Here is a 12,683-nt window from a genome sequence, read left to right as displayed (position 1 = left end):
ACAGTTTGTTGTGATCCACACAGTCAAAGGCTTTGGCATAGTCAATAAAGCAATAGTAGATGTTTTTCTGGAGCTCTCTTGTGTTTTCAATGATCCAGTGGATGTTGGCAATTTGATCTCTGGTTCCTCTGCCTTTTCTAAAACCAGCTTGAACATCTGGAAGTTCACGGTTCACGTATTGCTGAAGCCTGGCTTGGAGAATTTTTGAGCATAGCTTTACTAGTATGTGATATGGGTGCAGTTGTGCAGTAGTTTGAGCATTCTTTAGCATTGCCTTTCTTCGGGATTGGAGTGAAAACTGACCTTTTCCAGTCCTGTGGCCACTGCTGAGTTTTCCAAATGTGCTGGCATATTGAGTGCAGGACTTTCACAGCATCATCTTTCAGGATTTGAAATAGCTCAACTGGAATTCCATCACCTCCACTAGCTTTGTTTGTAGTGATTCTTCCTAAGGCCCACTTGACTTCACATTCCAGGATGTCTGGCTCTAGGTGATGATCACACCATCCTGAGTATCTGGGTAATGAAGATGTTTTTTGTATAGTTCTTCTGTGTCTTCTTGCCACCTCTTCTTAATATCTTCTGCTTCTCTTAGGTCCATACCATTTCTGTCCTTTACTGTACCCCTCTTTGCATGAAATGTTCCCTTGGTATCTCTAATTTTCTTGAAGGGATCTCTAGTCTTTCCCATTCTATTGTTTTCCTCTATTTCTTTGCACTAATCGCTGAGGAAGGCTTTCTTATCTCTCCTTGCTATTCTTTGGAACTCTGCATTCAAATGGGTATATCTTTCCTTTTCTCCTTTGCTTTTCACAGCTATTTGTAAGGCCTCCTCAGAAAGCCATTTGGCTTTTTTGCGTTTCTTTTTCTTGGGGATGGTCTTGATCCCTGTCTTCTGTACAATGTCATGAACTTCTGTCCATAGTTCATCAGGCACTCTGTCTATCAGATCTAGTCCCTTAAATCTATTTCTCACTCCCACTATATAATCATAAGGGATTTGATTTATGTCATACCTGAATAGTCTAGTGGTTTCCCCCACTTTCTTCAATTTAAGTCTGCATTTGTCAATAAGGAGTTCATGATCTGAGCCACAGTCAGCTCCTGGTCTTGTTTTTGCTGACTGTATAAAGCTTCTCCATCTTTGGCTGCAAAGAATGTATTGAGTAGATGTTTCATAATGTATTTGATCATTCTGTTTGTGTCCATCAGAATTTTTGTTTCCAAGTCACCAAAATCAACCCCGGCTAAATTAAGTGGAAGAGGAATTTACTGGAATAGTATTACGTAGTCATAGAATCTATGGAAGGTCTGGGAAAATAGGCTATGAACAAGGGCAGGAATCAAGATAGGTTCAGCAGAGGAACCCTATTTAGGGTTAACCACAGAAACAATGCCTTAGGTCTCAGTGTTTCTGAGAAGGAGCATCTTTCTGGTCAAGCCTAGAAAGTCTGTCCCACCCTACCTACAAGGGAACAGACTTTTATAGTAAGAACTGGGGTCCTGTGTCCCGTCAAGACTCACCCAATAGGGCCTGTCCCCAAACAGGAAAGGCATTAGAATACGGGTAGCAGAAAACCCCCAGGAATATCCACTCCCTCCTTATTGTTAGTTGTTTCCTTTTATTTTTCCTTCGTATTATAGAACTGTTGAACATTCTTCAAGAAAAAAAGTTGAGCACTTCTCTGATTATCTCCTTAAAATAAATTCCCTGGAAACAGAATTTCAGAATAAAAGAGTGTGGACATTTTTAAGTCTCTTGATACATATTGCCAAATTACTTTTTGAGAAAGTTGTATCAACTTAAGCTCACTCTTGGAATATGTTTGAGTGTGCATATCTTCTGTGCCCACACTGAGCATTATTGTTTTTAGAAATCTTCATGTCAACTCCTTTCTAGTCTGTGCTCATGTATGCAGCCTGTACCTCATTAAAACTGCATTTTGAAGTCAGAGCACCTAGTGGCACAGCAAATAGTTCAGTAAATAAGTTGTTTATTTTCTTGAGTGTATTTGAGATAATTACCTTTATTGATTTTCTTCCTCATTAATTTGATTAATTCAGGGGATACTTCTTTAATAGGCTGTAGAGAAGGGTTTTGTTTTTGTTTTTGTTTTTTTTTTTTCATTCTGGAAGGGAAGGGTTTACAAAGCCCTGATTGCATGTGAAATAATAGAGAACTGAATTTTGCAGGTGAGATTCTGAGAGGAGGACTCACCCTCCTTCAGCATGTGTCGCTTGCTAATGCTGTCCTATGCATCATTTTTCCAGACCTCTTGGTCCATGGGAGGGCATATCTCCAGAATCAGTTTCTTTCAGAGAGCCATAGCAGTGATATAAGTCCGGTAAACTGGGATGAATATGAAACCCAGGGAGGTGATGAAATACTTCATGACTCTTCTATCAACTTAGAAGAACATTTTTTTTTAGCAAGAAATTGAAAGTCATGAAGAATGTTAAGACCTGGGCTTCAATCAAGAGAATGCAAGTACGGTCCAGGAAGAAGCATTTTACGAGAAAGGTCTGGGCCCCAGTATGCTGGTCTTGCTTTGTCATCAACTGGCTGTGTGGTGTTGGAGAAATCACTTATATCTCTCTGGATTTCACCAGGGAGTGGGCTACAGGATCTTAAGGAAATTTTCTCTTCTAATAGCCAAAGATCCTAAGGCTACTTAGACTTTGGATTTTTCAACATTATCTTGACTTTAGATGGTAATCAAACCATATCTTTCACTTTGCTTCCAGGTAGGAAATAACTGAATGAATAAACACATATCTTTTTTTCTCACCCTTGTGCTCAGAAGCTTCTCTGGGGCCTATAAAACTAGCCAAAAGTCAAGCATTAAACAAACTAAATTCTTCTGGAGAAAGCCATCCCCCCACCCTCTATTTGCATAATTTGATTCTCATGTTTTGCCCTTGTCAAGTTCTTTCCTACTTGTAGACATTTATACAATAGGTTATAACTGTATTATTTTATTATTGCTCATTAACCATGGGAGAGTCACCTTTTTAAATGGGCTTATGTGGTTTATTAAGTATTCTATTCATGAGGATTTAGAAATAAATTTGGACTAGAGATTTTGGATCATTGACATGAACAACCATCGCTAGGTGTCTGTGCTTGGCAGGCAGCCCAGTTGGTTACCAGCTCTGATTGGTTAGATGGTTTCATGGCCACATGGCCTCGAGTCCAGGCGAGGGTGTGTGGTCATGTGACAGTGGGCAGGGTTAACCTCTCTGTGAGGGGATATTGAGCTCACTGAAAAGTTTGTATAGAACAGAATTGTTTTCAGTTTTCCCTAAGTAAATATCTGGCAAGGCCCAGAATTGGATCAGATCCAATTTTGCAGATAAATGCCCCCAAACATGTTTCCCCTGGAGAAAGGCTGAAAATGTATGCACATTTATATTTGTCTATTTAGGCAAATCTCATTAACATGAATGATGTAGAAAAATATACAGTGATGGAGTGGTTCATATTCTCATGCTAGTCTGGGAGGGACTTTATTACGGTCCAGCAGGAGGTTAGCATTTACTGAGGTTGTTTCTACATGAGGTTTTAAAAAATATAAGGCCCTAATCCAAGGATAGCAAATACATGGTCCTTGAGCCTCAACTCTCCCTCCCAAATGCAGAACAGACATCACTGATGGAAGGTGGCATTCTTTGCTTCTGAGGCCACCAGTCAGACATCCAAGGATGAACATAATCATTCTCCCTGCCCCAAGATGTCAACCAGCTTGTCCATATGGGAAATTACCTTTCTTGGAGAAGAAAGGAGATCCTGTTACTTCTTGGATATGATGGATGGAACAAAATTGAATGCTTCTAAGCTTATCAACCAATGTTGTTGTTGTTTAGTTGCCAAGCTGTGTCTGACTCTTCACGACCCCATGAACTGCAGCATGCCAGGCTTCCCTGTCCATCACCATTTCCCAGAGTTTGCCCAAGTTAATGTCTAATGAATTGGTGATGGCATTTAACCATCTCATCCCCTGTCACCCTCTTCTCCTTCTTCCTTCAATCTTTCCCAGCATCAGAGTCTTTTTCCAGTGAGTTAGCTGTCACTCAGGTGGCCGAACTATTGGAGCTTCAACTTCAGCATCAGTCCTTCTAAAGGGTATTCAGGGTTGATTTCCTTGCTTTCAAAGGGACTCTCAAGAGTCTTCTTCAGCACCATAGTCAGAAAGCATCAATTCTTCGGCACTCTGCCTTTATTGTCCAGCTCTCATGTTCATACCACCATGTTAAATTGATTTTCATTGTACTCTCAGAGGCTTAACTAAGTCCCCATGATTGAGCGTAGTGAGTGATAAGTACCATGCCTTCTGGGAAAAAAATATGCTAGACACTAGACTCGTCCATGGCGAATTCCTGAGAGTCAGCAAAAATTGTGCCTCCTGTCTATCGCTTATCTCCAGCCTACATAAGAGGAAGACCAGAAATTGTAGAAGGTGGGATTAACATAGGGGGTGTCTTAGGAGAACACTTTGAATTTTTCCTGACCACTGCTACCACTTCTAGGCAAATAAGAGAAATATAGAATGAATATCTGGAGGTACTAAGGGGGCATGCCCTTGCCTAGAAGATTCTGCAGGCAGGAGGCTGACTGGAACTGTCTGTGATGGTGGAGCCAGGAGGGAGGGGAGCAATGGGAGCAACAATCCTGTGTCATTTGTGGGACAGGATGAATGTGTTTCCTATGGGCTGGGTAGGCACAGTGGAGGGAGGGTAGGTAGGATTTAGCCACTCTGAAAGTGCTCCCACCCCAGAGGCCTGCCTGCCTACTCCTTCTAAGTGTTCATTTAAAGCTTATATCCTCAGAAATGCCTTTTTTGACTGCTTAGACTAATATAGCGCCCCCTCCAGTCACCCCTTATTACACTTCCTGTTTTATTTCCTTGATTGCAGTCTGGTACCTGTCCAAAATTTTTTTTGGCAGGGGAGGAGTTAATAAGGATGGAGGTTTTGGAGAAGGAATCTCAAAGAGACCATTCTTTAAAGCCATAAAAATGTTCCATGAGAGCAGAGACCATATTCATCTTATTCACCATTATTCCCAGTGCTCAGAACAGAACCTAGCACATAGTAGCTGCTCAATAAAAATATATAAAATAGTAAATCTCTGCCAACAAGAGCCCTGAGAGATCAATAGACATCAATGTGTTCTAAAAATGCAATTTCTCAATGTCTGAGTTGAGAAGAGTTTAGTGGGAGAAGTGAATAGGAACTCTAGACTGGGATAAAGTTTGTATCCTCTCTGGGTTTCTATTTTTCTTGTTCCACGGCCTGGATAACTGAGAAGCAACTCTGTAGTGAAGTTCTTTCTATCCTGGGCTCTCCTAATCTGCAAAGTCTGTGGCACCTGGAAACCCACATGGACTCCCTTTCAGTTTTGCTTGATTTGCTTTGCAGGGATGAGCTCTCCTCAGCCTAGCTATGCCTCTAGGCTTCAGGGAAAGTTGAGCACCTGCCCAGATGTTTGGAGACAAGCTACAAACATGGAAACATACAAAGGCCACACATTTGCTAGTATTGCTTGTGGCTTTCTACACGTAATGTGAAATTAAAATCATTTACCTTAAGCAAGTGTGTTTCCTCAGTGATAAGGACTCCAAATAAAATCATTTATGAGGAGAACATGGGGGAAACCAGGGTATTTTTTTTTTTTTAATTTTATTTTATTTTTAAACTTTACATAACTGTATTAGTTTTGCCAAATATCAAAATGAATCTGCCACAGGTATACATGTGTTCCCCATCCTGAACCCTCCTCCCTCCTCCCTCCCCATTCCATCCCTCTGGGTCGTCCCAGTGCACCAGCCCCTAGCATCCAGTATCGTGCATTGAACCTGGACTGGCAACTCATTTCATACATGATATTTTACATGTTTCAATGCCATTCTCCCAAATCTTCCCGCCCTCTCCCTCTCCCACAGAGTCCATAAGACTGTTCTATACATCAGTGTCTCTTTTGCTGTCTCGTACACAGGGTTATTGTTACCATCTTTCTAAATTCCATATATATGTGTTAGTATACTGTATTGGTGTTTTTCTTTCTGGCTTACTTCACTCTGTATAATAGGCTCCAGTTTCATCCACCTCATTAGAACTGATTCAAATGTATTCTTTTTAATGGCTGAGTAATACTCCATTGTGTATATGTACCACTGCTTTCTTATCCATTCATCTGCTGATGGACATCTAGGTTGCTTCCATGTCCTGGCTATTATAAACAGTGCTGCGATGAACATTGGGGTACACGTGTCTCTTTCCCTTCTGGTTTCCTCAGTGTGTATGCCCAGCAGTGGGATTGCTGGATCATAAGGCAGGTCTATTTCCAGTTTTTTAAGGAATCTCCACACTGTTCTCCATAGTGGCTGTACTAGTTTGCATTCCCACCAACAGTGTAAGAGGGTTCCTTTTCTCCACACCCTCTCCAGCATTTATTACTTGTAGACTTTTGGATCGCAGCCATTCTGACTGGTGTGAAATGGTACCTCATAGTGGTTTTGATTTGCATTTCTCTGATAATGAGTGATGTTGAGCATCTTTTCATGTGTTTGTTAGCCATCTGTATGTCTTCTTTGGAGAAATGTCTATTTAGTTCTTCAGCCCATTTTTTGGTTGGGTCATTTATTTTTCTGGAGTTGAGCTGTAGAAGTTGCTTGTATATCCTCGAGATTAGTTGTTTGCCAGTTGCTTCATTTGCTATTATCTTCTCCCATTCTGAAGGCTGTCTTTTCACCTTGCTAATAGTTTCCTTTGATGTGCAGAAGCTTTTAAGGTTAATTAGGTCCCATTTGTTTATTTTTGCTTTTATTTCCAATATTCTGGGAGGTGGGTCATAGAGGATCCTGCTGTGATGTATGTCAGAGAGTGTTTTGCCTATGTTCTCCTCTAGGAGTTTTATAGTTTCTGGTCTTACGTTGAGATCTTTAATCCATTTTGAGTTTATTTTTGTGTATGGTGTTAGGAAGTGTTCTAGTTTCATTCTTTTACAAGTGGTTGACCAGAGTTCCCAGCACCATTTGTTAAAGAGATTGTCTTTAATCCATTGTATATTCTTGCCTCCTTTGTCAAAGATAAGGTGTCCATATGTGCATGGATTTATCTCTGGGCTTTCTATTTTGTTCCATTGATCTATATTCTGTCTTTGTGCCAGTACCATACTGTCTTGATAACTGTGGCTTTGTAGTAGAGCCTGAAGTCAGGTAGGTTGATTCCTCCAGTTCCATTCTTCTTTCTCAAGATTGCTTTGGCTATTCGAGGTTTTTTGTTTTTCCATACAAATTGTGAAATTATTTGTTCTAGCTCTGTGAAGAATGCTGTTGGTAGCTTGATAGGGACTGCATTGAATCTATAGATTGCTTTGGGTAGTATACTCATTTTCACTATATTGATTCTTCCAATCCATGAACACGGTATATTTCTCCATCTATTAGTGTCCTCTTTGATTTCTTTCACCAGTGTTTTATAGTTTTCTATATATAGGTCTTTAGATTCTTTAGGTAGATATATTCCTAAGTATTTTATTCTTTCCGTTGCAATGGTGAATGGAATTGTTTCCTTAATTTCTCTTTCTGTTTTCTTATTATTAGTGTATAGGAATGCAAGGGATTTCTGTATGTTGATTTTATATCCTGCAACTTTACTATAGTCATTGATTAGTTCTAGTAATTTTCTGGTGGAGTGTTTAGGGTTTTCTATGTAGAGGATCATGTCATCTGCAAACAGTGAGAGCTTTACTTCTTCTTTTCCAATTTGGATTCCTTTTATTTCTTTTTCTGCTCTGATTGCTGTGGCCAAAACTTCCAAAACTATGTTGACTAGTAATGGTGAAAGTGGGCACCCTTGTCTAGTTCCTGACTTTAGAGGAAATGCTTTCAATTTTTCACCATTGAGGATAATGTTTGCTGTGGGTTTGTCATATATAGCTTTTATTATGTTGAGGTATGTTCCTTCTATTCCTGCTTTCTGGAGAGTTTTTATCATAAATGGATGTTGAATTTTGTCAAAGGCTTTCTCTGCCTCTATTGAGATAATCATATGGTTTTTATTTTTCAATTTGTTAATGTGGTGTATTACATTGATTGATTTGTGGATACTGAAGAATCCTTGCATCCCTGGGATAAAGCCCACTTGGTCATGGTGTATGATCTTTTTAATGTGTTGTTGGATTCTGATTGCTAGAATTTTGTTAAGGATTTTTGCATCTATGTTCATCAGTGATATTGGCCTGTAGTTTTCTTTTTTTGTGGGATCTTTGTCAGGTTTTGGTATTAGGGTGATGGTGGCCTCATAGAATGAGTTTGGAAGTTTACCATCCTCTGCAATTTTCTGGAAGAGTTTGAGCAGGATAGGTGTTAGCTCTTCTCTAAATTTTTGGTAGAATTCAGCTGTGAAGCCGTCTGGACCTGGGCTTTTGTTTGCCGGAAGATTTTTGATTACAGTTTCAATTTCCGTGCTTGTGATGGGTCTGTTAAGATTTTCTATTTCTTCCTGGTCGAGTTTTGGAAAGTTGTACTTTTCTAAGAATTTGTCCATTTCTTCCTCGTTGTCCATTTTATTGGTATATAATTGTTGATAGTAGTCTCTTATGATCCTTTGTATTTCTGTGTTGTCTGTTGTGATCTCTCCATTTTCATTTCTAATTTTATTGATTTGATTTTTCTCCCTTTGTTTCTTGATGAGTCTGGCTAATGGTTTGTCAATTTTATTTATCCTTTCAAAGAACCAGCTTTTGGTTTTGTTGATTTTTGCTATGGTCTCTTTTTTTCTTTTGCATTTATTTCTGCTCTAATTTTTAAGATTTCTTTCCTTCTACTAACCCTGGGGTTCTTCATTTCTTCCTTTTCTAGTTGCTTTAAGTGTAGAGTTAGGTTATTTATTTGACTTTTTTCTTGTTTCTTGAGGTGTGCCTGTATTGCTATGAACTTTCCCCTTAGGACTGCTTTTACCGTGTCCCACAGGTTTTGGGTTGTTGTGTTTTCATTTTCATTCATTTCTATGCAAATTTTGATTTCTTTTTTGATTTCTTCTGTGATTTGTTGGTTATTCAGCAGCGTGTTGTTCAGCCTCCATATGTTGGATTTTTTAATAGTTTTTCTCCTGTAATTGAGATCTAATCTTACTGCATTGTGGTCAGAAAAGATGCTTGGAATGATTTCTATTTTTTTGAATTTACCAAGGCTAGCTTTATGGCCCAGGATGTGATCTATCCTGGAGAAGGTTCCATGTGCGCTTGAGAAGAAGGTGAAATTCATTGTTTTGGGATGAAATGTCCTATAGATATCAATTAGGTCTAACTGGTCTATTGTATCGTTTAAAGTTTGTGTTTCCTTGTTAATTTTCTGTTTAGTTGATCTATCCATAGGTGTGAGTGGGGTATTAAAGTCTCCCACTATTATTGTGTTATTGTTAATTTCTTCTTTCATACTTGTTAGCATTTGTTTTACATACTGCGGTGCTCCCGTGTTGGGTGCATATATATTTATAATTGTTATATCTTCTTCTTGGATTGATCCTTTGATCATTATGTAGTGACCATCTTTGTCTCTTTTCACAGTCTTTGTTTTAAAGTCTATTTTATCTGATATGAGTATTGCTACTCCTGCTTTCTTTTGGTCCCTATTTGCATGGAAAATCTTTTTCCATCCCTTCACTTTCAGTCTGTATGTGTCCCCTGTTTTGAAGTGGGTCTCTTGTAGACAACATATGTAGGGGTCTTGTTTTTGTATCCATTCAGCCAGTCTTTGTCTTTTGGTTGGGGCATTCAACCCATTTATGTTTAAGGTAATTACTGATAAGTATGACCCCGTTGCCATTTACTTTATTGTTTTGGGTTTGAATTTATACACCATTTTTGTGTTTCCTGTCTAGAGAATATCCTTTAGTATTTGTTGGAGAGCTGGTTTGGTGGTGCAGAATTCTCTCAGCTTTTGCTTGTCTGAAAAGCTTTTGATTTCTCCTTCATACTTGAATGAGATCCTTGCTGGGTACAATAATCTGGGCTGTAGGTTATTTTCTTTCATCATTTTAAGTATGTCTTGCCATTCCCTCCTGGCTTGAAGAGTTTCTATTGAAAGATCAGCTGTTATCCTTATGGGGATTCCCTTGTGTGTTATTTGTTGTTTTTCCCTTGCTGCTTTTAATATTTGTTCTTTGTGTTTTATCTTTGTTAATTTGATTAATATGTGTCTTGGGGTGTTTCGCCTTGGGTTTATCCTGTTTGGGACTCTCTGGGTTTCTTGGACCTGGGTGATTATTTCCTTCCCCATTTTAGGGAAGTTTTCAACTATTATCTCCTCAAGTATTTTCTCATGGTCTTTCTTTTTGTCTTCTTCTTCTGGGACCCCTATGATTCGAATGTTGTAGCGTTTAATATTGTCCTGGAGGTCTCTGAGATTGTCCTCATTTCTTTTAATTCATTTTTCTTTTGTCCTCTCTGATTCATTTATTTCTACCATTCTATCTTCTAATTCACTAATCCTATCTTCTGCCTCTGTTATTCTACTATTTGTTGCCTCCAGAGTGTTTTTAATTTCACTTATTGCATTATTCATTATATATTGACTTTTTTATTTCTTCTAGGTCCTTGTTAAACCTTTCTTGCATCTTCTCAATCCTTGCCTCCAGGCTATTTATCTGTGATTCCATTTTAATTTCAAGATTTTGGATCAATTTCACTATCATTATTCGGAATTCTTTATCAGGTAGATTCCCTATCTCTTCCTCTTTTGTTTGGTTTGGTGGGCATTTATCCTGTTCCTTTATCTGCTGGGTATTCTTCTGTCTCTTCATCTTGTTTAAATTGCTGAGTTTGGGGTGTCCTTTCTGTATTCTGGCAGTTTGTGGAGTTCTCTTTATTGTGGCGTTTCCTCGCTCTGTGTGGGTTTGTACAGGTAGCTTGTCAAGGTTTCCTGGTTAGGGAAGCTTGTGTTGATGTTCTGGTGGATGGAGCTGTGTTTCTTCTCTCTGGAGTGTAATGAAATGTCCAGTAATGAGTTATGAGATGTCTGTGGTTTTGGGGTGACTTTGGGCAGCCTGTATCTTGAAGCTCAGGGCTGTGTTCTTTTGTTGCTGGAGAATTTGCTTGTTATGTCTTTCCCTGGAACTTGTTGGCCCTTGTGTGGTGCTTGGTTTCAGTGTCAGTATGGAGGCGTTTGATGAGCTCCTGTCAATTAATGTTCCTTGGAGTCAGGAGTTCCCTGGAGTCAGGGTTTGGACTTAAGCCTCCTACTTCCAGTTATCGGTCTTATTTTTACAGTAGTTTCAAAACTTCTCCTTCTGTACAGCACCACTGATAAAACATCTACGTTAGAGATGAAAAGTTTCTCTACTGTGAGGGTCACTCAGAGAGTTTCACAGCGTTACATGGAGAAGAGAAGAGGGAGGAGGGAGTTAGAGGTGACCCAAATGAGATGAGGTGGAATCAATAGTGGAGAGAGTGGGCTAGCCAGTAGTCACTTCCTTATGTGCACTCCACAACTAGACCGCTCAAAGATGTTCATGGAGTTATACAGAGAAGAGAAGAAGGAGGCAGGAGACAGAGGTGGCCAGAAGGATAAAAGGGGGAAATGAAAAGGAGGGAGACAGATCCAGGCAGTAATCAGTTCCTTAAGTGTTCTCCACCGTCTGGAACACACAGAAATTCACAGAGTTGGGTAGAGTAGAGAGGGGTTAGGGAGGAGATACAGGTGACCTGGTGGAGAAAATGGAGAGTCCAAAGGGAGAGAGAGCAGTCAAGCCAGTAATCTCGTACCCTAGTGAAAAATGGGTCCTGAAGATTGGGTTCTTAAAGATACAAAATTGGTAACAAATACATAAAAGCAAAAATTAAAAATCTAGAGTAGAGTTTGGAATTTCAAAAATGCGATGTTAATGAAAAGAAGAAGGAAAAGAAAGAGAGAAAAAACGAACAAAGAAAAACAAACAAGGTCGTGAAAATTATAAAGAAACTACAGGTACAAAATTGATAACTAATACCAAAAAGCAAAAATTAAAAATCTAGAGTAGAGTTTGGAATTTCAAAAATACAATGTTAAAAAAAAAAAAAAAAGAAGAAGAAGAAGAAAAATAAAGAGAGAAAACAAACAAACCAACAAAAACAATGTCGCAAAAATTATAAAGAAAATACAGGTACAAAATTGATATCAAATACCAAAAAGCATAAATTAGAAATCTTGAGTAGAGTTTGGAATTGCAGATATACGATGTTATATAAAAGAAGAAGAGAAAGAAACAGAGGGGAAAAAAAAGTCACAGAAATTATGAAAAAAACTATAGGTACAAAATTGATAACATATACCAAAAGGCTAAAATTAAAGATCTAGAGTAGAGTTTGGAATTTCAAAAATACAATGTTAAAGAAAAGAAGAAAAAGAAAAAAGAAAAAAAAAAACACGGTCAAAAAATTATAAAATATATATATGAAGTTTGCTGAGGAAGAAAAAAAAATAGGGTCTTTTTTTTTTTTTTGCAAAATAATAGTTATAAAAGTGAAAATTAAAGGACAATAGAGGACTTAAATTTTTTTTTAATTAAAAAAAAAGAAAGATTGATCATAAAAATAGTAAAAATATATCTAGGTCTTTCTCTGGTTTTGTTGTGAGTATTGTGGGTTCAGTTCATTTTTGGCAGTTCCTTAGTCCGACTTATATTTCTCAAGATCTATAGGC

Source organism: Bubalus bubalis, chromosome 9 (genome assembly GCF_019923935.1).
Source record: "Bubalus bubalis isolate 160015118507 breed Murrah chromosome 9, NDDB_SH_1, whole genome shotgun sequence".
Taxonomy (NCBI): domain Eukaryota; kingdom Metazoa; phylum Chordata; class Mammalia; order Artiodactyla; family Bovidae; genus Bubalus; species Bubalus bubalis.
The sequence above is the reverse complement of the archived record's forward strand: the minus strand, read 5'-3'. Positions refer to the sequence as shown.